The sequence below is a fragment of the Balaenoptera physalus genome (assembly GCF_965194825.1).
Source record: "Balaenoptera physalus genome assembly, chromosome: 19".
NCBI classification, from domain to species: Eukaryota; Metazoa; Chordata; class Mammalia; order Artiodactyla; family Balaenopteridae; genus Balaenoptera; species Balaenoptera physalus.
This window is the reverse complement of record NC_138900.1, coordinates 27,848,793-27,861,023: the sequence shown is the minus strand read 5'-3', so window position 1 is coordinate 27,861,023 and position 12,231 is coordinate 27,848,793.

Here is a 12,231-nt window from a genome sequence, read left to right as displayed (position 1 = left end):
AGGGGTCATGGAGCACTGTGATTACAGGGGCCATGGAGCATTGTTAATACACAGGCTATGGAACATTGAGATGACAGGGTTCATGTAGCATTGTGATGAAAATGATCATGGATCATTGTGATGACAAGTATCCTGGAACCTTGTGATGACATGGTTCATGGAGCATTGTGATGACAAGGACCCTGGCGAATTGTGATGACATCTGTCATGGGGCTTTGTGATGACTGTGTTCATCTAGAATTGTGATGAATGGTATCATGGAGCACTGTTATGACAGGGGCCATGGAACATTGTGATGAAAAAGGCCATGCAGCATTGTGATGACAAGTGTCATGGGGCATTTTGATGACATTTGCATGGAGCATTATGATGACAAGAGTTCTGGAGCATTTTGATGACAAGGGCATGGAGCATTGTGATGAAAAGGGCAGGGAACATTGTGATGACTGGGTTCATGGAGCATTGTGATGAAAGGGGCCATGGAGCATTGAGATGACAGGCGTCATGAGGCATGGTGATGACACTGGTCATGGAGCATTGTGATCAAAGAGATCATGGAGCAATATGATAACAGGGGCCATGGAGCATTGTGATGACAGGAGTATTGGAGCATTGTGATGAAAGTAGTCATGGATCATTGTGATGGCATGTGTCCTGGAACACTGTGATGACACGGTTCATCGAGTATTGTGATGACAAGGGTCATAGCGAATTGTGATGACAGGTGTCATGGGCATTGTGATGACATTGATCATCTAGGAATTGTGATGAAATGTATCATGGAGCACTGTGATGACTGGTGGCATGAAGCATTGTTATGAAAATTGTCCTGGATTATGTGATGACAGCAGTCATGGAGAATTGTGATGACAAGGATTATGCAGCATTGTGTTGACAAGGGTATGGACTATTGTGATGACAATGGTCATGGAGCAATGTGATGAAAGTTTTCATGAAACATCGTGATGAAAAGTGCCTGGGAGCATTGTGACGATAAAGGCCATGGAGCATTGTGTTGACAAGTGTCATGGAGCATTGTAATGAAAGGTTTCATTGTGCACTGTGATGACAAGGGGGATGGAGTATTGTGATGAAACTGGTCCTGGAGCATTGTGATAACAGAAGCCGTGGAGCATTGTGATGACAGGCATCATGGAGCATTGTGAAGAAAGGGACGATGGGGAATTGTAATGACAATAGAGAAATGTGATGAAAATGGTCAGCGAGCATAGTGATTAAAGTGGTCTTTGAGAATTGTGATGAAAAGCGACATAAAGCATTGTGATGACAAAGGTCAGGGAGAACTGTGATGACCAGGGTCATGTAGCATTGTGATGACACGGTCATGGAACATTGTGATGACAAGAATTCTGGAGCATTGTGATGACAAGAGCCATGGAGCATTGTGATGCCACGGGCATGGAACATTGTGATGACAAGAATTCGGGAGCATTGTGAGGAAAAAGGAATGGAGCATTTTGATCATAGGGGACATGGAGCATTGTGATGACAAAGGCCATGGAGCATTGTGGTGACAGGTGTCATGGAGCATTGAGATGAAACGGGTCATGGACCATTATGATGACAGTGGTCATGGAGAATTGTGATGACAGTGGCCATGGGGAATTTGGATGAAAGGCGTACTGGAGCATTTTGAGGAAATGTTTCATGGAGACTTGTGATGACAAGGGCAGTTGAGCATCATGATGACAGGGGTCATGGGGCATTGTGTTGAAAGCGGTCATGGAGCATTGCGATGAAAAGCGCTATGGAGCATTGTGATGACAAGGGCCCTGGATCAATGTGAATACAAGGGACATGGAGCCTTGTGATGACAAGAGTCATGGATCATTGTAAGAACAGGTATCTTTGGGCATTGTGATGACAGGGGCATGGAGCATTTTTATGTAAGTTGCCATGGACAATTGTGATGAAAGGGATCATGTGGATTTGTAATGACAAGGGCCATGGAGCATTGTGATGAAACAAATCTTGGAGTATTTTGATGAGAGTTGTCATGGAGCATTGTGATGAAAAGCACCAAGGAACATTGTGATGACAAGGGCCATCGAGCATTGTGATGACAAGTGTCATGGAGCATTGTGATGACAGGTGTCATGGAGCATCGTGATGACAAATGCCATGGAGAATTGTGATAAGAGGTGGCATTGGGCATTGTGATGATAGGGGTCATGGAGTACTGTGATTAGAGGGGCCATGGAGCATTGTGATAACAAGTGACATGGAAAATAGTGATGACAGGCGTCATAGAGCATTGTGATGACAAGTGCCATTTAGCATTTTGATGACAGGAGTCATCAGGCATTGTGTTGACAGGAGTCACGGAGCATTGTGATGACATGGGCCATGGAGCATTGTGAAGACAAGATTCATGGAGCATTGTGATGACACGGGCATGAAGCATGGTGATGAAAACAGACCTGGAGCATTGTGATGACAAGGGCATGGTGCATTGTGATTACAGGAGACATGGAACATTGTGATGTTATTGGCAGGGATCATTGTGATTACAGGGATCATAGAGCGTTGTGATGACAACTGTCATGCAATATTGGGCTGACACAGATCATGGAGCATTTTGATGAGAGTGGCCTTGGAGCACAGTGATGAGAAACGTCTTGGGTCATTATGGTGACAGTGGTCAAGGAGCATTGTGATGAAAGTGTTCATGGAGCAATGCGATTATCGGGACAATGGAACATTGGGAATACAATGGCCATGGAGCATTGAGATAACAGACTTCATGGGGCATTGTGATGAATGTTGTCATGGATCTCTTTGATGACAAGTGTCCTGAAACCTAGTGATGACACGGTTCATACAGCATGGAGATAACAAGGGCCAAGGCGAATTGTGATGACACGTGTCTTGTGGCATTGTGATGACATTTCTCACCTTGCATTGTGATGACAATGGTCATGTAGAATTTTGATTAAAGTTATCATGGATCACTGTGATGACAAAGGCCAGGGAACATTTTGATGACAAATGTCATTGAGCAATGGGATGACACGGGAATGGAGTATTATGCTGACAAGTGTTCTGTAGCATTGTGATTACAGGGGCCATGGAGCATTGTGATGATAAAGGCATGGAGCATTGTGATGACAGGGGTCATGGAGCTTTGTGATTACAAGACCATGAGGCATTGTGATGACAGGGGCCTTGGAGCATTGTGATGACAATGGTCATCAAGCATAGTGATGACAGGGGTCATAGAGCTTTGTGATGAGAAAGACCATGGAGCATGGTGATGACAGAGGCCATGGAGCATTGTGGTGACAAGGCCATGTACCACTGTGATTACAAGGGTCATGGAGCATTGTGATGACAAGAGCAGGGAACCTTGTGGTGACCAGGGTCATGGAGACTTTTGATGACAACTTTCGTGGAACGTTGTGATGACATGGGTCATGGACCATTGTGTTGAAAGGGAACATGGAGCAGTGTGATTACAGGGTCCATGGAGCATTGTGAATACATAGGCCATGGAACAATGTGATGACAGGGGTCATGTAGCATTGTGATGACAGGGTCATGGAGCATTGTGATTACAGGGGTTAAGGGGCACTGTGATGACAGGGAGCATGGAGCATTGTGATGAATATTGTCCTGGAGCATTGTGATGACAGCGGTCACAGAGAGTAGGGATGAAAGGTATCATGCAGCATTGTGATGACAACTGTCATGGATCATTTTGATGACAGGGGTCATGGAATATTCTGATAACAAGGTTCATAAAGCATTTTGATGACATGGGTCATGGAGCATTGTGTTGACACGGGCATGGAGCATTGTAATGATAGGATATCTGGATCATTGTGATGAAAAGGGGATGGAGCATTTTGATGACAGGATCCAAGGAGCATTGTGCTGACAATGGCATGGAGCATTGTGATGAAAAGGGTACTGGAGCACTGTGAGGAAAGGAGTCATGGATCAATGTGATGACAGGGGTCATGGAGCTTTGTGATGACAAGGGTCATGGAGCATTGTGATGACAGGGGTCATGGAGCTTTGTGATGAGAAGTGTCATGGATCATTGTGATGAGAGGGGTCATGAAGATTTGTGATGACAAGCATCATGGAGCATTGTGATGACACGGTCAAGGAACATTGCGATGACAAGAATTCTGTAGCATTGTGATGAAAGGGCATGGAGCATTGTGATTAATGGTGAAAAGGAGCATTGTGATGATATGGGCAGGGAACATTGTGATGACTGGGTTCATGGAGCATTGTGATGAAAGGGGCCATGGAACATTGAGATGACAGGCGTCATGAGGCATGGTGATGACACTGGTCATGGAGCATTGTGATCAAAGAGATCATGGAGCAATATGATAATAGGGGCCATGGAGCATTGTGATGACAGGTGTATTGGAGCATTGTGATGAAAGTAGTCATGGATCATTGTGATGACATGTGTCCTGGAACACTGTGATGACACGGTTCATCGAGTATGGTGATGACAAGGGTCATAGCGAATTGTGACGACAGGTGTCATGGGCATTGTGATGACATTGATCATCTAGGAATTGTGATGAAATGTATCATGGAGCACTGTGATGACTGGGGGCATGAAGCATTGTTATGAAAATTGTCCTGGATTATGTGATGACAGCAGTCATGGAGAATTGTGATGACAAGGATTATGCAGCATTGTGTTGACAAGGGTATGGACTATTGTGATGACAATGGTCATGGAGCAATGTGATGAAAGTTTTCATGGAACATCGTGATGAAAAGTGCCTGGGAGCATTGTGACGATAAAGGCCATGGAGCATTGTGTTGACAAGTGTCATGGAGCATTGTAATGAAAGGTTTCATTGTGCACTGTGATGACAAGGGGGATGGAGTATTGTGATGAAACTGGTCCTGGAGCATTGTGATAACAGAAGCCGTGGAGCATTGTGATGACAGGCATCATGGAGCATTGTGAAGAAAGGGACGATGGGGAATTGTAATGACAATAGACAAATGTGATGAAAATGGTCAGCGAGCATAGTGATTAAAGTGGTCTTTGAGAATTGTGATGAAAAGCGACATAAAGCATTGTGATGACAAAGGTCAGGGAGAACTGTGATGACCAGGGTCATGTAGCATTGTGATGACACGGTCATGGAACATTGTGATGACAAGAATTCTGGAGCATTGTGATGACAAGAGCCATGGAGCATTGTGATGCCACGGGCATGGAACATTGTGATGACAAGAATTCGGGAGCATTGTGAGGAAAAAGGCATGGAGCATTTTGATCATAGGGGACATGGAGCATTGTGATGACAAAGGCCATGGAGCATTGTGGTGACAGGTGTCATGGAGCATTGAGATGAAACGGGTCATGGACCATTATGATGACAGTGGTCATGGAGAATTGTGATGACAGTGGCCATGGGGAATTTGGATGAAAGGCGTACTGGAGCATTTTGAGGAAATGTTTCATGGAGACTTGTGATGACAAGGGCAGTTGAGCATCATGATGACAGGGGTCATGGGGCATTGTGTTGAAAGCGGTCATGGAGCATTGCGATGAAAAGCGCTATGGAGCATTGTGATGACAAGGGCCCTGGATCAATGTGAATACAAGGGACATGGAGCCTTGTGATGACAAGAGTCATGGATCATTGTAAGAACAGGTATCTTTGGGCATTGTGATGACAGGGGCATGGAGCATTTTTATGTAAGTTGCCATGGACAATTGTGATGAAAGGGATCATGTGGATTTGTAATGACAAGGGCCATGGAGCATTGTGATGAAACAAATCTTGGAGTATTTTGATGAGAGTTGTCATGGAGCATTGTGATGAAAAGCACCAAGGAACATTGTGATGACAAGGGCCATCGAGCATTGTGATGACAAGTGTCATGGAGCATTGTGATGACAGGTGTCATGGAGCATCGTGATGACAAATGCCATGGAGAATTGTGATAAGAGGTGGCATTGGGCATTGTGATGATAGGGGTCATGGAGTACTGTGATTAGAGGGGCCATGGAGCATTGTGATAACAAGTGACATGGAAAATAGTGATGACAGGCGTCATAGAGCATTGTGATGACAAGTGCCATTTAGCATTTTGATGACAGGAGTCATCAGGCATTGTGTTGACAGGAGTCACGGAGCATTGTGATGACATGGGCCATGGAGCATTGTGAAGACAAGATTCATAGAGCATTGTGATGACACGGGCATGAAGCATGGTGATGAAAACAGACCTGGAGCATTGTGATGACAAGGGCATGGTGCATTGTTATTACAGGAGACATGGAACATTGTGATGTTATTGGCAGGGATCATTGTGATTACAGGGATCATAGAGCGTTGTGATGACAACTGTCATGCAATATTGGGCTGACACAGATAATGGAGCATTTTGATGAGAGTGGCCTTGGAGCACAGTGATGAGAAACGTCTTGGGTCATTACGGTGACAGTGGTCAAGGAGCATTGTGATGAAAGTGTTCATGGAGCAATGCGATTATCGGGACAATGGAACATTGGGAATACAATGGCCATGGAGCATTGAGATAACAGAGTTCATGGGGCATTGTGATGAATGTTGTCATGGATCTCTTTGATGACAAGTGTCCTGAAACCTAGTGATGACACGGTTCATACAGCATGGAGATAACAAGGGCCAAGGCGAATTGTGATGACACGTGTCTTGGGGCATTGTGATGACATTTCTCACCTTGCATTGTGATGACAATGGTCATGTAGAATTTTGATTAAAGTTATCATGGATCACTGTGATGACAAAGGCCAGGGAACATTTTGATGACAAATGTCATTGAGCAATGGGATGACACGGGAATGGAGTATTATGCTGACAAGTGTTCTGTAGCATTGTGATTACAGGGGCCATGGAGCATTGTGATGACAAAGGCATGGAGCATTGTGATGACAGGGGTCATGGAGCTTTGTGATTACAAGACCATGAGGCATTGTGATGACAGGGGCCTTGGAGCATTGTGATGACAATGGTCATCAAGCATAGTGATGACAGGGGTCATAGAGCTTTGTGATGAGAAAGACCATGGAGCATGGTGATGACAGAGGCCATGGAGCATTGTGGTGACAAGGCCATGTACCACTGTGATTACAAGGGTCATGGAGCATTGTGATGACAAGAGCAGGGAACCTTGTGGTGACCAGGGTCATGGAGACTTTTGATGACAACTTTCGTGGAACGTTGTGATGACAGGGGTCATGGACCATTGTGTTGAAAGGGAACATGGAGCAGTGTGATTACAGGGTCCATGGAGCATTGTGAATACATAGGCCATGGAACAATGTGATGACAGGGGTCATGTAGCATTGTGATGACAGGGTCATGGAGCATTGTGATTACAGGGGTTAAGGGGCACTGTGATGACAGGGGGCATGGAGCATTGTGATGAAAATTGTCCTGGAGCTTTGTGATGACAGCGGTCACAGAGAGTAGGGATGAAAGGTATCATGCAGCATTGTGATGACAACTGTCATGGATCATTTTGATGACAGGGGTCATGGAATATTCTGATAACAAGGTTCATAAAGCATTTTGATGACATGGGTCATGGAACATTGTGTTGACACGGGCATGGAGCATTGTAATGATAGGATATCGGATCATTGTGATGAAAAGGGGATGGAGCATTTTGATGACAGGATCCAAGGAGCATTGTGCTGACAATGGCATGGAGCATTGTGATGAAAAGGGTACTGGAGCACTGTGAGGAAAGGAGTCATGGATCAATGTGATGACAGGGGTCATGGAGCTTTGTGATGACAAGGGTCATGGAGCATTGTGATGACAGGGGTCATGGAGCTTTGTGATGAGAAGTGTCATGGATCATTGTGATGAGAGGGGTCATGAAGATTTGTGATGACAAGCATCATGGAGCATTGTGATGACACGGTCAAGGAACATTGCGATGACAAGAATTCTGTAGCATTGTGATGAAAGGGCATGGAGCATTGTGATTAATGGTGAAAAGGAGCATTGTGATGATATGGGCAGGGAACATTGTGATGACTGGGTTCATGGAGCATTGTGATTAAAGGGGCCATGGAGCATTGAGATGACAGGCGTCATGAGGCATGGTGATGACACTGGTCATGGAGCATTGTGATCAAAGAGATCATGGAGCAATATGATAATAGGGGCCATGGAGCATTGTGATGACAGGTGTATTGGAGCATTGTGATGAAAGTAGTCATGGATCATTGTGATGACATGTGTCCTGGAACACTGTGATGACACGGTTCATCGAGTATGGTGATGACAAGGGTCATAGCGAATTGTGACGACAGGTGTCATGGGCATTGTGATGACATTGATCATCTAGGAATTGTGATGAAATGTATCATGGAGCACTGTGATGACTGGGGGCATGAAGCATTGTTATGAAAATTGTCCTGGATTATGTGATGACAGCAGTCATGGAGAATTGTGATGACAAGGGTTATGCAGCATTGTGTTGACAAGGGTATGGACTATTGTGATGACAATGGTCATGGAGCAATGTGATGAAAGTTTTCATGGAACATCGTGATGAAAAGTGCCTGGGAGCATTGTGACGATAAAGGCCATGGAGCATTGTGTTGACAAGTGTCATGGAGCATTGTAATGAAAGGTTTCATTGTGCACTGTGATGACAAGGGGGATGGAGTATTGTGATGAAACTGGTCCTGGAGCATTGTGATAACAGAAGCCGTGGAGCATTGTGATGACAGGCATCATGGAGCATTGTGAAGAAAGGGACGATGGGGAATTGTAATGACAATAGAGAAATGTGATGAAAATGGTCAGCGAGCATAGTGATTAAAGTGGTCTTTGAGAATTGTGATGAAAAGCGACATAAAGCATTGTGATGACAAAGGTCAGGGAGAACTGGATGACCAGGGTCATGTAGCATTGTGATGACACGGTCATGGAACATTGTGATGACAAGAATTCTGGAGCATTGTGAGGAAAAAGGCATGGAGCATTTTGATCATAGGGGACATGGAGCATTGTGATGAAAAAGGCCATGGAGCATTGTGGTGACAGGTGTCATGGAGCATTGAGATGAAACGGGTCATGGACCATTATGATGACAGTGGTCATGGAGAATTGTGATGACAGTGGCCATGGGGAATTTGGATGAAAGGCGTACTGGAGCATTTTGAGGAAATGTTTCATGGAGACTTGTGATGACAAGGGCAGTTTAGCATCATGATGACAGGGGTCATGGGGCATTGTGCTGAAAGCGGTCATGGAGCATTGCGATGAAAAGCGCTATGGAGCATTGTGATGACAAGGGCCCTGGATCAATGTGAATACAAGGGACATGGAGCCTTGTGATGACAAGAGTCATGGATCATTGTAAGAACAGGTATCTTTGGGCATTGTGATGACAGGGGCATGGAGCATTTTTATGTAAGTTGCCATGGACAATTGTGATGAAAGGGATCATGTGGATTTGTAATGACAAGGGCCATGGAGCATTGTGATGAAACAAATCTTGGAGTATTTTGATGAGAGTTGTCATGGAGCATTGTGATGAAAAGCACCAAGGAACATTGTGATGACAAGGGCCATCGAGCATTGTGATGAAAAGTGTCATGGAGCATTGTGATGACAGGTGTCATGGAGCATCGTGATGAAACGGACATGGAGCATTATAATGACAAGTGTTCTGGAGCCTTGTGATGACAAGGGCATGGAGCATTGTGATTACAGGGGTCATGGAGCAGTGTGATTACAATGGCTTGGAGCACTGTGATGACAAGGTCCATGGAGCATTGTGATTACAGGGGTTATGGGGCACTGTGATGACAGGGGGCATGGAGAATTGTGATGAAAATTGTCCTGGAGCATTGTGATGACAGCGGTCACAGAGAATTGGGATGAAAGGTATCATGCAGCATTGTGATGACAACGGTCATGGATCGTATTGATGTCAGGGGTCATGGAACATTCTGATAACAAGGTTCATAAAGCATTTTGATGACTGGGGTCATGGAGCATTGTGTTGACACGGGCATGGAGCATTGTAGTGATAGGATATCTGGAGCATTGTGATGAAAAGAGGATGGAGCATTTTGATGACACGGTCCAAGGAGCATTGTGCTGACAATGGCATGGAGCACTGTGATGAAAACGGTACTGGAGCACTGAGAGGAAAGGAGTTATAGATCATTGTGATGACAGGGGTCATGGAGATTTGTGATGACAAGGGTCATGGAGCATTGTGATGACACGGTCAAGGCACATTGCGATGACAAGAATTCTGGAGCATTGTGATTAAAGGTGACAAGGAGCATTGTGATGATGTGGGCAGAGAACTTTGTGATGACAGGGGTCATGGAGCATTTTGATGAAAAGTGTCATGGAACATTGTGCTGACAGGGATCATGGAGTTTTTGGTAAGAGAGGCCTAGGAGATTAGTGATGGCAGGCGTCATGGGGCATTGTGATGACAGCGGTCTTGGAGCAATGTGATTACAAATGTCATGGGGCATTTTGATGACATTGGCAAGGAACATTATGGTGACAAGTGTTCTGGAGCATTTTGATGACAAGGGCATGGAGCATTGTGATGACAGGGCCCATGGAGCATTGTGATGAAAAGGGCAGGGAACATTGTGATGACTGGGTTCATGGAGCATTGTGATGAAAGAGGCCATGGAGCATTGAGATGACAGGCGTCATGAGGAATGGTGATGACATTGGTCATGGATCATTGTGATGAAAGTGATCATGGAGCAATATGATAACAGGGGCCATGGAGCATTGTGATGAGTGGTGTATTGGAGCATTGTGATGAAAGTCGTCATGGATCATTGTGATGACATGTGCCCTGGAACACTGTGATGACACGGTTCATCGAGTATTGTGATGACAAGGGTCATAGCGATTTGTGATGACAGGTGTCATGGGGCATTGTGATGACACTGATCATCTAGGAATTGTGATGAAAGGTATCATGGAGCACTGTGATGACTTGGGGCATGAAGCATTGTTATGAAAATTGTCCTGGATTATTGTGGTGACAGCAGTCATGGAGAATTGTGATGACAGGGATTATGCAGCTTTGTGTTGACAAGGGTATGGACTATTGTGATGACAATTGTCGTGGAGCAATGTGATGAAAGTTTTCATGGAACATCGTGATGAAAAGTGCCTGGGAGCATTGTGACGATAAAGGCCATGGAGCATTGTGATGACAAGTGTCATGGAGCATTGTAATGAAAGGTTTCATTGTTCACTGTGATGACAAGGGGGATGGAGTATTGTGATGAAACTGGTCCTGGAGCATTTTGATAACAGGCATCATGGAGCATTGTGAAGAAAGGGGCCATGGGGAATTGTAATGACAATAGAGAAATGTGATAAAAATTGTCAGCGATCATAGTGATTAAAGTGGTCATTGAGAATTGTGATGAAAAGCGACATAGAGCATTGTGATGACAAAGGTCATGGAGAATTGTGATGAGCAGTGTCATGTAGCATTGTGATGCCACGGTCATGGAACATTGTGTTGAAAAGAATTCTGGAGCATTGTGAGGAAAAAGGCATGGAGCATTGTGATTATAGGGGACATGGAGCATTGTGATGACATGGGCAGGGAACACTGTGATGACAGGTGTTATGGAGCAATGTGATGACAAGTGTCATGGAGCATTGTGATGAGAGGTGCCATGGAGAATTGTGATGACAGGCCTCATGGGGCATTGAGATGACAGTCGTCATGGAGCGTTATGATGAAAGGTGTTATGGAGCACTGTGATTACAGGGGCCATGGAGCATTGTGAATACAAAGGCCATGGAGCATTGAGATGACAGTGGTCATGGAGCATTGTGATGAAAGTGGTCATGGATCATTGTTGATGACAAGTGTCCAGGGACCCTGTGATGACATGGTTCATGGAGCATTGTGATGACAATGGTCATGGTGAATTGTGATGACAATGTCATGAGGCATTGTGATGGCAGTGGTCATCTAGAAATGTGATTAAATTTATTATGGAGCACAGTAATGAGAGGGGCCATGGAGCATTGTGATGACAAGTGTCATGGAGCATGGTGATGAAACGGACATGGAGCATTATAATGACAAGTGTTCTGGAGCCTTGTGATGACAAGGGCATGGAGCATTGTGATTACAGGGGTCATGGAGCAGTGTGATTACAAAGGCTTGGAGCACTGTGAAGACAAGGTCCATGGAGCATTGTGATTACAG